The sequence below is a fragment of the Accipiter gentilis genome, chromosome 3 (assembly GCF_929443795.1).
Source record: "Accipiter gentilis chromosome 3, bAccGen1.1, whole genome shotgun sequence".
Classification (NCBI taxonomy): Eukaryota; Metazoa; Chordata; class Aves; order Accipitriformes; family Accipitridae; genus Astur; species Astur gentilis.
This window is the reverse complement of record NC_064882.1, coordinates 44,052,244-44,067,226: the sequence shown is the minus strand read 5'-3', so window position 1 is coordinate 44,067,226 and position 14,983 is coordinate 44,052,244.

The window sequence follows — 14,983 nt, the reverse complement described above, 5'->3', positions numbered from 1 at the left end:
ATGCTTTTAGACAAAGCCAATCAATTACAGGAGGCAGGTGACAGTGGCTTGACAATCTCCCCTCGTCGACCTGGCAATGGCTCCTGTCTTTGATTGACTGAAAAACGTTGACCCTATTTGGAATCCTTTTGGTGGTGGTTATTATGGTTTGTTGTGGGATACCAGCACTGACTGTTTGCGTGCGGAAACTCTTTATACAGAGTGCGGGTACCCACCAGTACACGAATTACTATGAGGTGGTGGGATCACTTATACCTGTAACGCCAGTTTGTACCGTCGGTCATCCGCCATAGTGAGGGGGGAATTGTAGGGACTGGCGCTCGGAAGATCTCGCGATGTACGGAAAGAGAAGGGTTAAAGGAGGCGGGATGACCGACAGGCAGTATATAAGGGCGTGACGCAGTTGAATAAACGCCATTTGCAGCATCCTCATATTGGTGTCAGTGCTCTGTGGCCCAGGGTATGGTGGACCCTGTGCCGAGTCCCACGGGGTGATCAGACGAATGTCTACAGTAGTGCTCCTAAGTTTCCTGCCCCTTCTGCCAAAGGTCACAAACTCTCTTTTTTTTTTCCTGACGTCCAGGATTGCAAGGTTGTTTCTATTATGGACAATCTCATCTTCAAGTGCTTTAACCAGATCTATTTCTTTTTAAAAGTAAATAAACTTTAATTTAAAGTTAAAACTCCTGCTACTTTTGTTGGAAAGCTGTTCGAGACCCTTACCAGCCCAGTGGTTAAAAGCAGTCTTCTCTCACATGTTAGTTTTTTTTGCATCAGCCTTGTCTTTCAGCCTAAATAGTTTTTTTCTTATTCATAGGAATTTTTGCCACTGCTGTTTCTAGACATGTCATCACTGATCAGCTTACTCTTGTGGGGCCAAGCAAGGCAGCTAGACAATTTCCTCTAGTAAACTGTCTTTCCATCTCTGCCAGAAACTTGGTGGCCAGTCTCTGGATCACTGGTAGTCTGAATTCTTCAGGGTAGGGAGAAGACAACACTCTAAATGAGGCCTCACTGGTCCTTTGAGCAACGGTGTTCATACCTGCTTGTAGCAGCTATCCCCATTCCCATGAGGAACTGGCAGCTTGAAGGAATCATCTGTTTTATCCAACTCCCTCAGGAAGACACAAACACATTTGGGGTAGGATCCAGGTGTCTGTCTTGAAGATAGTCACTACAGTACAGGGCATCTGAATCCTACCCCTCACTTCTGGGTGGCAAAAGTTATACAAGATTAGTTCTGTCCCAAAAGCAAGACACTGCACTTTGTTCTTTTAAATTTTATTTCACTTATTGCCCACCTGCCCTTTAGATTAATAGCTAAATAAAATCAGTTCCAAGGTGTTCCTTTGGAAACTTCACCACTCTTCTAGGCTATTATATGCTCTTTCAAATTACTCTTGCATTCATTCCAATAGATGAAAAAACCCTCTGTTTTCATCTGCGTCTACTGGGTACAAATCCCTTTCAAATAATTCCAAACAATCTTTCTTTTCTATAAAAACACTTTTGCCTTTCAAATAGATGTTATTTCCCCCAACATTTACTTCTTAAATTCTTTAAGCTAAGGAGAGAAAAAAAAGTAAAACCACTTGCCTTTAAAAAAAGGCAGATACATATATCCAAATGGCATATTGTAAGGGAAAGGTTTCTTTCCTTTGGTCTAACTGGAGAATTTTTTATTTTTGGAAAAGTTCTAGTAAGCATGTCCTAAAATTTTAAGGGTAGAAAGACTCAAGTCCCAGTGCTCAGAAATATTCTCTGTCACTGTTTAATTTACTAGTATAGACACAGCCTGTAACTCTGATGAAGTAAGTGATAATGTCCTGCCAGACACATTTATTCAATTAATAGTCATACCTTAAATACTTAAGAGAGCTTTTTATATTATATTATTGTTCAAGTGACCTTCTTGGACAGTGCATAAGCAAGATCACTTTTCACATAAGAAAGTGTTAGGAAGATATTATTGTTGTATAAGGATATAAGTATGTAATTGCAATTAAATTTTATAAAAGACGTTTGTAATCTCAAACATTCAAGAAACATCAGACAATGTATACTACAGAGGAAATGTGAGTCTGGTAACATTCTTGTGTAGAAATTCCAAATCTGTAAGTTTTTTGAACTTCCAAGACTTTTGAGTGTTTTAGAGTTACAGATACAGTCCTCACCATAACATTATGGTGATTAATATGAGATTAATATTCCCTCACGCAGACTCACCTTATTAGACAGGGAAGTATATATTATATCAAACATAATGGCAGGGACCAATATTTGGACTGTAAAGGAAAGTACTTTCAATAATAACGCCCCTTGCACCTTTTGATGGAGTTGAAGGTAGAAACTTTTGTTTGTGAAAATTGAAGAAAGCCCTGCCTATTACTTGGCAGGTTTTATAGAAACCTCTGCAAGTCCCCTTTCCTCATTTTTACGATTTTTATTTCTTTTCAAAGAACATAAATAGCCGCCGACTCTTGATATTCACACCAAAACATTGTCTAATAGAAGTATTGGGTTTGGATAACACAGTTTTGCTGCCTAATTGACTATCAACCCAACATTGGTCTATATCTGCAGTCCCATTCTTGCAGGATCTCTTGAAGCTACTGAAGTCTGCAATGATCTAAGGAGGTAAGTTATTATACTTTCTCTCAAGATCTTTTTTTTTGCTTGGTTTTGGATCACTATTGAGGTCTTTGTCCAACATCAGTCATAAAAATGTTTCAAATATTTACTTTGAATAATGAAGTATCTTGCAGGCAGTATTTAATTTTAGTACCAGAACTATGAAAGTAATATTTGCATTTAGTTCTAGGTAAAAATAAATACCTATATATGGTTTTGAAAACACCTCACAAAACAGGAGATAAACTGAACTTAAAAAAAAAAAAAAAAAGACTTCTTACAAATTTTGCTAGAAAAAAGGACAGAACCTCCACAGAACCTCCTGATATTTTTTTTTTTTTTTTAAGTTTCATATTTGTATTACTATCTGTAAGTGGACTCTTTTCTTTAGTAATGTTATATTCCAAGTAAACAAATTATAAATTAGAAGTCCTTCTTTAATGCAGGATTAAAACAATTAACAGAAAGGACACCACCATAATTCTATAACTTCATAAGAAGTACAACTTTGCACTGTTAAGCACCTTGTGCCAGGAATGTTGCATCTCTGATGTATGTAAACCAAGTTCTCCCCTACAGTCTGAATGTTGGTTTGCAAAGAACTTTTGGTGATCTTGCTGTTAAAATTGCTCTCAGAATATCCAATTATTAACAAAGAGCGTTTTAATTTTTAGCATTCCAGATTTAAAAACAACAGTTGTATCAGTGATTTTTTGCTTGTGATCTTTCCTTCTTCATCCAACAGTACAAAAGTATAGTTGGAATATAGGCCAAGTTTTACCTCTTCTTTTTTTATTTTTTTTAATATGAAAGTTACTTTTTCATTACAAAAGTACATATTATTTTACCTACTGGGGAATTTTCTTATTCCCTCACTTTGTAAAAGCTAAATATATAGCAAATTGAACTATTTAGTATGATTCAGTATGATATGTGACTAGGACATTGCTAAAATCTTTGCAGCATTGGAGACTAGCTAACTCTGTCTAACAAGGTCTTTGCAGAAGGATATTAAAAGTGGAGACCATTTATAGCAAATATGGCTGGTGGCAGCTAATGAAACAATGGTGTGGCAGCAAGTCAATCTTCCTTCCATCACATAACATACATATTATATATCACTGTGTTTATGGGAAGGGTTTCACTCTCTTAAAAAAAATATATATCTCCTTAAAACACATGTAATGTATATCTAAAAAATGCATTTTATGGTCATGCCACTGCCCAACAGAAGCAACGGGCAATTCAAATTTAGGACACAGCATTTGGGTTTTAATTTTTCTTTTTTTTTCCTTATCCCATGAGGTATCACATGCTTTCCAAGTCCAAGGTACATTTGAAAGCTCATTTTGAATTTTTGTTAAAATCTCAATTTGTTAAAATAGTCAAAGGCTGTTGACAACACTTACTTACCACTGAAAGTTCATACAAAATTTCATGTCGGCTACCTGAAGTTTGCATTAAAATGACCTACTTATTGCTGATGCTCCACCTCTGCTAATGACCTAAAAGAATCAGGCTTTCTAGATGCAAAATTATTTACTCCTTTAAAATTAATTATATCTCCTGACAAGTTAAACTGAGGAGGAGAACGCAGCATGGAGAAGCACTTCTGTGCTTCTTGCACTTCTAATTCCTTGCACTGGACAGACCCAAAAGTCCTGGTTCAACACCTGAGGACTACAGTTATGGGTACAGGAAAGGTTATAGTGAAAAACTGTAGGAACAGCGAAGATTAAGAGAAGTTCATTGCTAATAATACTAAAATAACCAGACAAAACGAAAGGAAGGCATCAACAGGTTTAGAAAATAGTCAGTATACATGCGCAAATACCACATCCCCAGTTCAATTCTGGCTACTGGCAACATGGCCAGTGATGACTGCTCCTCATTTTGAAAGCACAGGGTCTAGAACATCAGCCACACCAATTATTAAAACAAAATGCAATAAAAATTCAAAGCAGTAGATAAGAACTCAATATTTGGAAGCACTGCCATGTGAGTACAGACAGTGGGGCTTTTACTCTTAATTCTGTTTTTAAATGACCCTCTATCACAGGCAAAAAAGCTGAACACCAGTGAACATTTCTAAGAAGCAGAAATGCTAATCATAGCAAAATTAATTCTGTCTTCATCAGAGCAAGTAAAATGCTACTTTTATTTTAACAAGACTGCACAAACAAATTAATTCTAAATGAGGCAGCATCGTTCTGCCAGTTCTCTTGCAGGGCTCAGTTCTACCTTCTGCTACTTTTCTTACTCTGTTTGGAAATTTCCTTTCAGGAGGGAAGGGAAGATTTCCACTGTGTGAAAACACCGCACAGTAGAACACATTTTGCTGGTTTTGGGTGGGGTAGAGTTAATTTTCTTCATAGTATGAAGTTACATTTTGGATTTGTGCTGGAAACAGTGTTGATAACACAGGGCTATTTTCCTTACTGCTGAGCAGTGCTTACCCAGAGCCAAGGGCTTTTCTGCTCCTCACCCCACCCCACCAGCGAGGAGCTGGGGGGGGGGGGGGCACAAGGAGTTGGGAGGGGACACAGCTGGGACAGCTGACCCCAACTGACCCAAGGGATATTCCAGACCATAGGACGTCATGCTCAGCAATAAAACTAGGGGGAACGTTGGCCGGTGGGCCGCTGCTCGAGGACTGGCTGGGTGTTGGTCCGTTGGTGGTGAGCCATTGTTTTCATCTGCATCACTTATCTTTCTTGAGTTTTACTCCTCTCTCTTTGTTATTTTCCTTTTAATTACATTATTATTATTATTATTTATTATATTTTAATCATTAAACTGTTCTTATCTCAACCAACAAGGTTTCTCACTTTTACCCTTCCAATTTTCTACCCCCCATCCTGCTGGGGGGGAGTGAGCGAGCAGCTCTGTGGTGCTTCGTTGCTGACTGGGGTTAAACCATGACACATACAAAAATGAGATGAAACCCACATTGAGCTGAATACATCTTGTTCAACTTTAGAGAATTAACTCACACACCCAGGTTGGGTACCTATTTATCCTAGACTTTTGCTAGAAGAAGATGATTAGAAGAAAGCAAAATGGGCATTTTTGAAGTGTGAATTAGATCTAGAGGTATATCCACTGAGTACAGAAGGGGCCTGGTTTTCCAAGGAACATAAATACTTCCTTGTAAAGGCCTGGAGTTAGATGGGGTGAAGTTAGGTCCTCCTGCATTTGAAGCAGAGCCCTAAAGTGAGGGGGATGATAGAGAATGGGAATGTGCCATAGCTCAACATCAAGAGCTGCAAGACGCTTTGGACCATCAGAGCTGGAAGGTGAGCAAGGCGTGATGATCCTTATTTTACTAGTATTTTCTATGCTATCATTAAAGCAAAGAGACCCTGAGACCTCACTGGCATGTTGAGTCAGTGCTTATTAAGAAGCTTTTGTAGTCTAAACTGACAAGGCAGAAATCAGAGGTGTTATCCCTATTTTAGAGGAATGAGTTTTGGACAGAAGATTAAACAGTTTGCCTTAGGTATCCCAGCAGAACAATTGATGAGCAGGGAATACCTGACAGACCCCCTGAATCCCTGAATCAGACCCCTCAAGCACATAAACTCTTATTTCTCAAATTGTTCAATCATCTGGCCATGCACTATAAGCTGAAGGTGATTGGATGAGGTGAAGAAAACGAGTGGAGGGCAAGGGAGGCGATTTCCTCCATTTCTGCCTCTTGCCTTCACACAGCTAAAGAAAGAGAAAAAGCTTGTCCTATCTTTGATTTTCAAATCATAGTTTATGACTTCCCTCTTTTTTTCCAAGAACATCTTTCTTTTTTTACCTCCCTCTTGCCTTCATCTTTCCCTGCTCCCTTTCTCTATATGGTTCATTCACAGTTGCGTAGCAACAGCATGTTCCTTAAAAAAGCGACTTGCTAGATAAAAAAGATTGAATGAAAAAAGTGAGTTGTACAAAGTCTTAATGAGACCATAAAACAACCACATTTTCTGACGGGTTCTTTCCAAAGAAGTAACTAGGGAGGTGTGTGGGCTGAGGAGAGGTAGGAGTCAAAAAGAATTAACATCTTTGACACTCATTTCCAACTGTCCTTTTCTGGGCCCCTAGGCAGGGTCCTCTGTATTTTCCTGTATGCTTGGAAAGACCAAAGAAGAGTGTGTGATAAAAGAAGGAATGAGACAACCAATAAGAAACTTATACCAAGGAAACAAAAGAAAGGAAATAAACCTGGTATTTTTTTCTCACAGCCATGCTTAACTCCTATAAAAGCCCTAACTGTACCACTAGCTCTGTAACTTTGAAGGATTCTTCCCCAAAGGCAAACTGATTTGTTCAAGGACACATGTGAGGAAAAGTAAGTCTTAAACTCAAAAGTTATTGATTCTTCTCAACATATAAAATAGTCACTGGAGGTCCCACTGTGATACCTTACTTACTATTGCAGTGTAGCTGCATTTATCATGGACAACACCGAGACAAGTAGGATACTCCCACAAAGGCCAGGCTTAAGAAAGTCAAGCAACCTACATAAAACCGAAGCCAGACGTTTAGTAGCATGTTGTTGAAGTGGAGCAGAGGAAGATCAATATTATAAAGAAGGGTAATAGTGAGGATCAAAATAGTCTTCTCCAACTTAAAAAAATTACTGTTCTAAGACTGAAATGTAGTGCCATGGCATGTCAAGCTGTTGCAAGTAATAGAAACCTATCGTACAGAAGTTAACATCATTTCTTCAATCCATAAGCAATTCCTCGCTTGCTACCCCTCAGCATGTGAAATGCCTTCACTTCCATTTAGATCCATCACTTCTTTCACTCACTCAGTCTGAAGGGAAAAAAGAAGGTTCAGTGAGAGCATGAGAAAGGCCGGATTTCTGGGTAGGATGATACGTTTTGATAGAACCATCTGTTATGAGGTGTTCATGTGTCAACACGGTCAGTATCCATGGTCTTGATCTCCTCAGCCTCTACCATTGCTCAGGTTCTCAGCATGCAGAGGAAGACCTCTGTACACCATGACAGAAATAAGGAAATGAACACTGTACCAGGAAAATGTTCAAAAGCAATTCTTCGATGACATGAGTAGCAGCAGCCACTATGAAACAGTAGCTGTGTTTAGATTTCAATTTTCTTCCAACGCAGCTACCAGATGCATGACAGGATACAAAGGAGTGTCTGTCCTGGCCATAAAGCTAGAACAGAAATAGCTAGATACTGAGAGAGACTGGAAATCTTGGTCAACCCGATTTTTTCATCTTGATCTTATCTTGCTCTGTTCATTTAACTTTTCTGATGAATCCTTTCCTGTAAAGCAGAAATAGTCTAGTTCTATTTCAGGGAAGCTGTTTGATGAACGTTTATAAAAGTCTATGAGGATAAAAGCCAGAATCAAGTACTAAGTATTAAATGAATGGGACGAATTAAGATAAAGTCTAGAGAGATCCATACCCCATTCTTCTCTTCCACTACTGGGAAATTTGCCCACGTCTTCACTTTAATTTGCAATGACCAGCAATCAGATATTAGACTTGAGCTACAGACTTGCAATTTTTTTCCTTTGAAATTTTCTAAAAGAGGAAAGGTTTGATTCCTTTCTATCTTTTATGGAAAAATGTGGTAATGGAATATTTAAAGAATGAAAACATTTTTAATTGCATGCCAGAAGGTCTAAAGAAGATGGGATTTGGAGTCAGAATGGACTGAAATAGGTGACACATGAGAAAAAGAGCTGTGTGGGAAGGGATGAAGAACTCAAAAGTCAGAGGTCCATAATAAATCTTTCAGTAACCATGATCCCAGATCATTAGAAAGGCATTCAGAAGAGGAGATTAGTTAGTCTGAAGGAGCTTTAGGATTAATGAATTCACGGAAAGGCTGATAAATAAGACTGGTACAAGGTAGCTGGCCAGAAGTTGTTAGGAAAAAGGGTCAGTTGTCTGTAACACAATGGAGTCAGGTAAAGTGAAAAGGTTTTTAAGTGCAGGAGACTGAATACCTAATGGTGCCTGCTGCTGAAAACAGAGTACTGGTCCCACCCAGTGTTTTCCTAGGAAAACACCTGGTAATCTCAAACGTACAGACATGGAAGAAAAGAATCATAGCTGAAAATTAATCACTGAAGACACATAAGCTAACATTAGGTGCAGCCATTTTCTGATATACAAAAAGAAAATTGTAAAAAAGGTGGGGGTTTGGTAAGGAAGTTTTGATCCCCTCATAGCCATAGGGAGCATAGATATTTGACGTAGCCAAGAACAGAAATGTATTGAGATAGGAGACTTGCAGGAGTCCAGTGTGGGATGTTTGAGTAGACTGAGACTGCAATAGCCAGACTTCTCTTTTGCATGTGGATGAAAATTGTTTTTACGGTTTCATAAGAAACTAAGACATGCAGACAGCATCAAGGAGAACTTCAATTTAAAACATCTGAACATGACAAAGTTTCTGAAGACTTTTAAAGCTAAGAGAAGACAGTAAAGTCAATAAAACCTCAATTAAAGATGCTCATAAGCAGACTAAACTACATCTCTATATGACTGATGCTGATGATATGGTGCAGATACTTCACTGCATCTCCCACCCAAACATCCTTACCTCCTTCACCTCCTGTCTAAAATCACCTCCTAGATTGATTTTTATCACTTGAATCCAGTTACAGAAGTATTTATAAAGGGCACATTCTTCTCTGAAATGCAGTTCAGTCATTAGATACCAACATGCACTTTTACATTTGATGAGCATTGCCCTTGTTTGCCAACTTCCAGTAACCGTTCTGTTAAATAAAGTCCTTCAAATATTGTCCTGTGGGTAGATGTGATGCCGGTGCAGGGGAAATTACAACACTAATAAATTAATCTCTCTAGCTAACATGAACATTGATTAAACTATGTACGCTACCATGTCAAGAACTGCATACAGGACTACAGCTTTCTTTTAAGAGCAAGAAGAACTAATCTCTCTTGATCTATATCTTCTAGTAGCAGTGAAATATTTCATTTGTTCACTTTGCCCTGTCTTTTCATCTAATCTAAGGCTGTCAGCAAATGTTATGTTGGTTTGTGAATACAGAATACTGCATGAACTCACACTGACGACACTAAATTCTTATCAGTTGACTACTGAATAACCGTAAGATAGGAAAACTAATTTCAGGGTGGCATTCACCTCCTGGGACAAAATTCATCCATTCTCAATATCTGTGATGAGTGAGATGAATTACTTTCTGGAGGTGACTAGTGCCTTTCATTGACTGGAGATAAAGTCTACAAAACTAACTTAAACTATATACTGAAACTGTAGTTGGCTTAAGTATATCCTTAATGACTTCCTGTTCAATCTGTGATTTCACAACAATTATATCTTCATTCCATCACCTAGTCTGTGAGCCATCTAATCTTTTAACGTTATGAATGTTTTTGCATTAATTATTTGCTGTATTTAGTATGATACTAAAAAAAAAAAAAAAAAAAAGTAACAGACTTCAAATCTATAAGAAAAGCACTGAACATTAAGATAGCTCATGAATAAATAGCAATAAAGTGCATTTTTTATAAATTCACTGACATTTCTGTTTCCTCTATGTCCTGATACGTAAGAAAGCAACTTTACTGTAACAGATCATCTCATAGCATTTACTCTGGTGTTTGATTTAATGAATCATGTTTATTCTCAGAGATGAGCTCTCCAAATAAGCTCTGGAGAATCTTCTGTGGCAGCTTAACACATAAAAGCCCTCAGCTCTCTGTGCATCCATCTATTGGAGTTAATCACACCCTTAACATAGTCTAAGAGAAAACATCCCAATGTATGTGCTGCTGCATTTAATTGTTCAGTAGCTGAACTTATAATCAAAGTGAAAATGAGTTTGCACTGATATGGTGGTTTGTGAAGTGTGAGATAACCACTTTTCTATTAAAAAAAAAAATAATTATATTATTTGGCACAGATAAACACATAGGGCAATAGAGGTAGTATGATCTATTCCTTCCCATTAGTTCAGATGGTTCATTTAGAGCCATGAGGATGTGGCGAAACAATTGGAACCGCTACCACAGACCAGAGAGATTAGATCTGGGGGATAAACTTCAGGGCATACATGACAACAGGACTAATCATAGCTAACAACAGTCTCCAGTACTGCAGAGGATTTTAGTTAAGGGAGTGAGCTGATATTGTAACAAATTAGCATAGCCAGCAGAATTACAAAGTATAACACATAGATGCATTAGTGACGCACATGATGTGTGCACTTGGGGCTTAATTAGTGCTTGGCTGTAGGCCTGAATGCAAAACTAAACCTGAGAACTACCCACTGGGGAGATGGCGAGAGCCGTCGATCCTAATGCTGGGAGAGGCAGGTTGGAGAGGGCAAGTTCCCGCTTTCTTGTAGGCTGAAGAAGTTATGTCTTCAATGTGTCTAGCCAATTTTTGTCTACCCAGCCATCAGTAAATTCATTGCAGCATGTGTGAGAGCATTTGCTCGCTGTCTCAGTGTTGACAGTAGCAATGAGATTTCTTTCAAGCTCGTCTGGTGTTCTGGGTAGTGACTGGGGCAAGTAATCAGATCTAGACAGTACCATGCCAGTGCAATTGGATTGCTACTGCTGGCGGGGATGAGGCTAGTTGGTGAACACCTACACAGGTTAAAGTGTACGCATACTCCCAGGTGATACTGGATAGGAAAGAATTCATCTCTGTTTGAAGGCCTTGCAAATCACAAGGTCAAGGGAGGAGCAGAGACTAAATTATGACTCAGAGAATGAAAAATAAAAGATGCCTTCTACTCAGGGCTTTTCATGGAGGTACCAGTCTAATCTGTGAGAAGGCTTATGTGAAGTGAAATCAATCTACTCTGACACCTGACTCCTTTGGAATAATCATTAGAATAACAAGTGGAGAGGCTAGAATGGAATGGAACCAAAGAATCATTTCTGTTTCAAGCAACTGCCAAAATACCTATTTACCACTGAGACCAGAACAACTCTGAAGCAGCTGTTGTGCTCTTCTGGGTAAATAATATGTGTTAAAAAATGTATAAACATTTATACATGTTTACCTTCGAGACATCAGCTTCTCTGAAGCAGACATTTCCCTTGCTGCATACATAATACATGCTTTGTTTGAAAAACTGCCTAAATTCATAAAGGGAGAAAACCTGTAGGGCACTATATATGTACAGTGTTGTTATGTCTTGTAAATACAGACGTAGTGGAGCCTTAGCATATAATATGGCCTTATATTCTGTGTTCAAACTCTTCTGCAAGATGCTCAAAACATTCCTATAAGTTTGGCAAATACTGTTATCTACCCATTTCTAAGAAAGGCCAGGATTTTGAAGACTATTCACTGCAGGCCTTCTTTTGCTTAAGTCCAATGTGAGCTACAGCAAAGAAAAAGTGAAAACCTCCTCAACCAGTGGTGCTCCATAAGGGTTTCATCTCTTTATCCATCACCATTAGCATTCGGTATGTAGTCTCAACTAATGGTTGAGGCTCCCTCCACAGTCCACAAAGAGGGAGAAATACGCTGTTTGCAGAGCTAATATAGTAATAATTCATCATAAATATTATCAAAAGTGACTAGCTGATGTACCGGAAGAAAATTATGTTCAGCCAACACGTGTGTCCAGACACAAGTTCAACCCTTGTTGCTGACCACTGAGCACTGCTCCAGTTGATCAAGCTTTAAAAGTGCATCTGATCCTCCAGACAGCAACTCAGTCCTCGAGTAGAGAAACTTGCAAGGCAGTAACTACTTCAGATGACACATCTGGACTTGGACTTGGAAGTATCTTTGTGTCTCATTGTGATCATGCTTAAGATCCCCAAGCGTAAACAAGTGCTCTATAAAACTTACATGGAGAGCTAGAATTCAGTTTTCCTCTGATTAGTAAACATCCATAAAATTAGCCATGTTTGCTAGAGGAGTCTATGAATTGCCTCGGTGGAAGTTAACAGTGGTTCATGCAAAGCAACATTGCCTCTGTTGACTTAGCCAAAGGTAAACAACTTGATAATGTGGTATACAGGATGCTATCCCTAGAAAGAAAATCAACCATCAATTAATCTAGCTATCTTTTTATTGCTATCTGTTGGCAATCACTTTATATTCCCAAAATTGGTATTTAAATATAACATTTTTATTATTTAATCAAATTAAGTTAATTTGATTGTCCACACTAAAACCCTCCCAGTCATCACTTGGCATTTCATATGCAAATCTGCAATAACAGCATGTTGTAAATACTGGGTCCTCAGTAGCAAGGGAGTTAAAAAGTATGGCACAGAAGAAAAAAAAAAGTCAATTGTTTTTCAATCAGAAACCTCCTGACTGAGGAAGAACTAAAACCATAGCCATTATTCTTAGTATTTTCATCTCAAGGCACAAAGGCTAAGTGACAGTTTACAAGATGAGTCCCTTGCAATTATGCTGCATCGTTTTCTTGTTCTAATCCACTCTCACAATTACAACAATTTGATCAAGTATTATTCTCCATCTAGCATTCCCCTCATTGCCAAGGTGTTGTTATACTCTCTAGAAAGACCTAAATGAGTCTCCAGTTTATAATTAATGGAGCTTTAACTATTAATTGAGATATTATTGATAAAATCATTAGGAGACATCACAGCCTTTGTACCATTAATAGAGGGGGGAATCCTATGGAACATTTTTACACATCTTTATCTGGGAGACCTTTTTGCTTTCTAATATGCATTGTATTAGTTAAGGGATACTTTTCATAAATTTGTATTATTCCAAACGCATGATAACACTACTATAAAACAAAATTATTGATGTACCCATCAGTGCAAGGGTATGCAAGTAATAAATAAAGGAACTTCTTATATCCTAATGATGCTGACATGAAATTCATTTGGCACTTTTTTGTATGGATAGATGTTATCTTGCTTTGCACAAAAGACATTTTATAAAATCTATCTATCACTTTTCACAGACCTTTGATGATTTCTTTGTGCATGGAAATCTACTTCTGCATTGGAGTAATCCTACTAAATAAAACCTGATTTTCAGAACAGCAGAACATGGACAACTCCTGCTGGAAATCAGCTGAAGCTACCGATTCCCATCACCTCCCCAAATCACTGAGCGAATCCTTGTTTGCTTGTTTATAAGTTCAGGTTCTGCAGAAATGTTTTCACCTGAGAGAGCACTCTGAAGAGCTGAGCTCTACAGGGGAATTGTTGGGTAGAGCTCTGTTCTCTGTTATAGTAAGGGTCATTCTAGATGATCTAAAAACGATCTTCCCTGGACTTAGTCACTGTGCTTCTGCAACAGCCTTTAACAGTGTGTAGCTCTGTGGCAAAATTTTGTACAGCAGGCAGTCAAGAATACCAAGAATCTATGAAAATTGAGGGGTATGTTTGTGTCTGACCAGGTATGACAGCTCAGAAAGCACAGGAGCACAGGAGTTACAGTAAGTGCTCATAGGCTTGTTAATTTGGTGCAAAATTTATCACGCCAAATGAAGTGGGGAATTTTCAGGGGGGGAATATAGGAGAGCTCTGGTTACCAGTTGCTTTGCCCAAATATTTCTAAGTAGTGTGTTCCAAATATGTACTGCTACACAGCTCAAGATGCATATGTATTTCCCTGTGCGTTAATTATGAGGGGAGAAAACCCCAGGCCAATACATTGGCTGCTGCTGACAGTGACGTTCAGAACACAGATAGGTTTGAATATGATATATCAATCAAAACCAAGAAGGTGAAAACATTAAAGAGTGTTTAAAGAAAACTTTAAAGAAAAGAAAGAGAACTTTATTATTGTTCCAAAAACCTAAATCCATTTCTAAAGAATTATGGTAATAGCCTAGTTTCGAAATCTTCAAGCGAAAGATTAGTTTTAAACATCAAGAAAGAACAGAAATTATATAGAAGGTCAAGAACATAAAATTAAAAATTAAGTAACTGTCAAATTCAGAATTTAGCTTTAAGTCTATACAAAGCAGCTGAACAAAACAAAACAAAACAAAAACAAAAAAACAGCTTTCTTTTTGAAGATGTAGTCAATTCATTTTCCAGGGAGTTAAGAAATAAACAAATTTTTCCAATATTGAAATGGCTTCAGTGAATTGCTAACATGTGCATTTTATGGCTAAGATAGTAGTTTATTTTTGAAGTTGGTATAAAAATTTCACATTATGCCAAAGTTTTGGACCGCTCTGGTCTCTTGAAGAAATGAAAATTCTAGGATTTTTTTTTGCAGCTGATGTATGTAGCTTTTTTTAGTTTTGCTTGTGTTCAACAATTTTGTTGGCCTTTCCTTTGCAGTACCTGAAATTTTTTTTTTTTTTTTTTTTCGATGTCAGAGAAGACCAAGCAGCATGCATGGGCAGCAGGCATACGCTGACT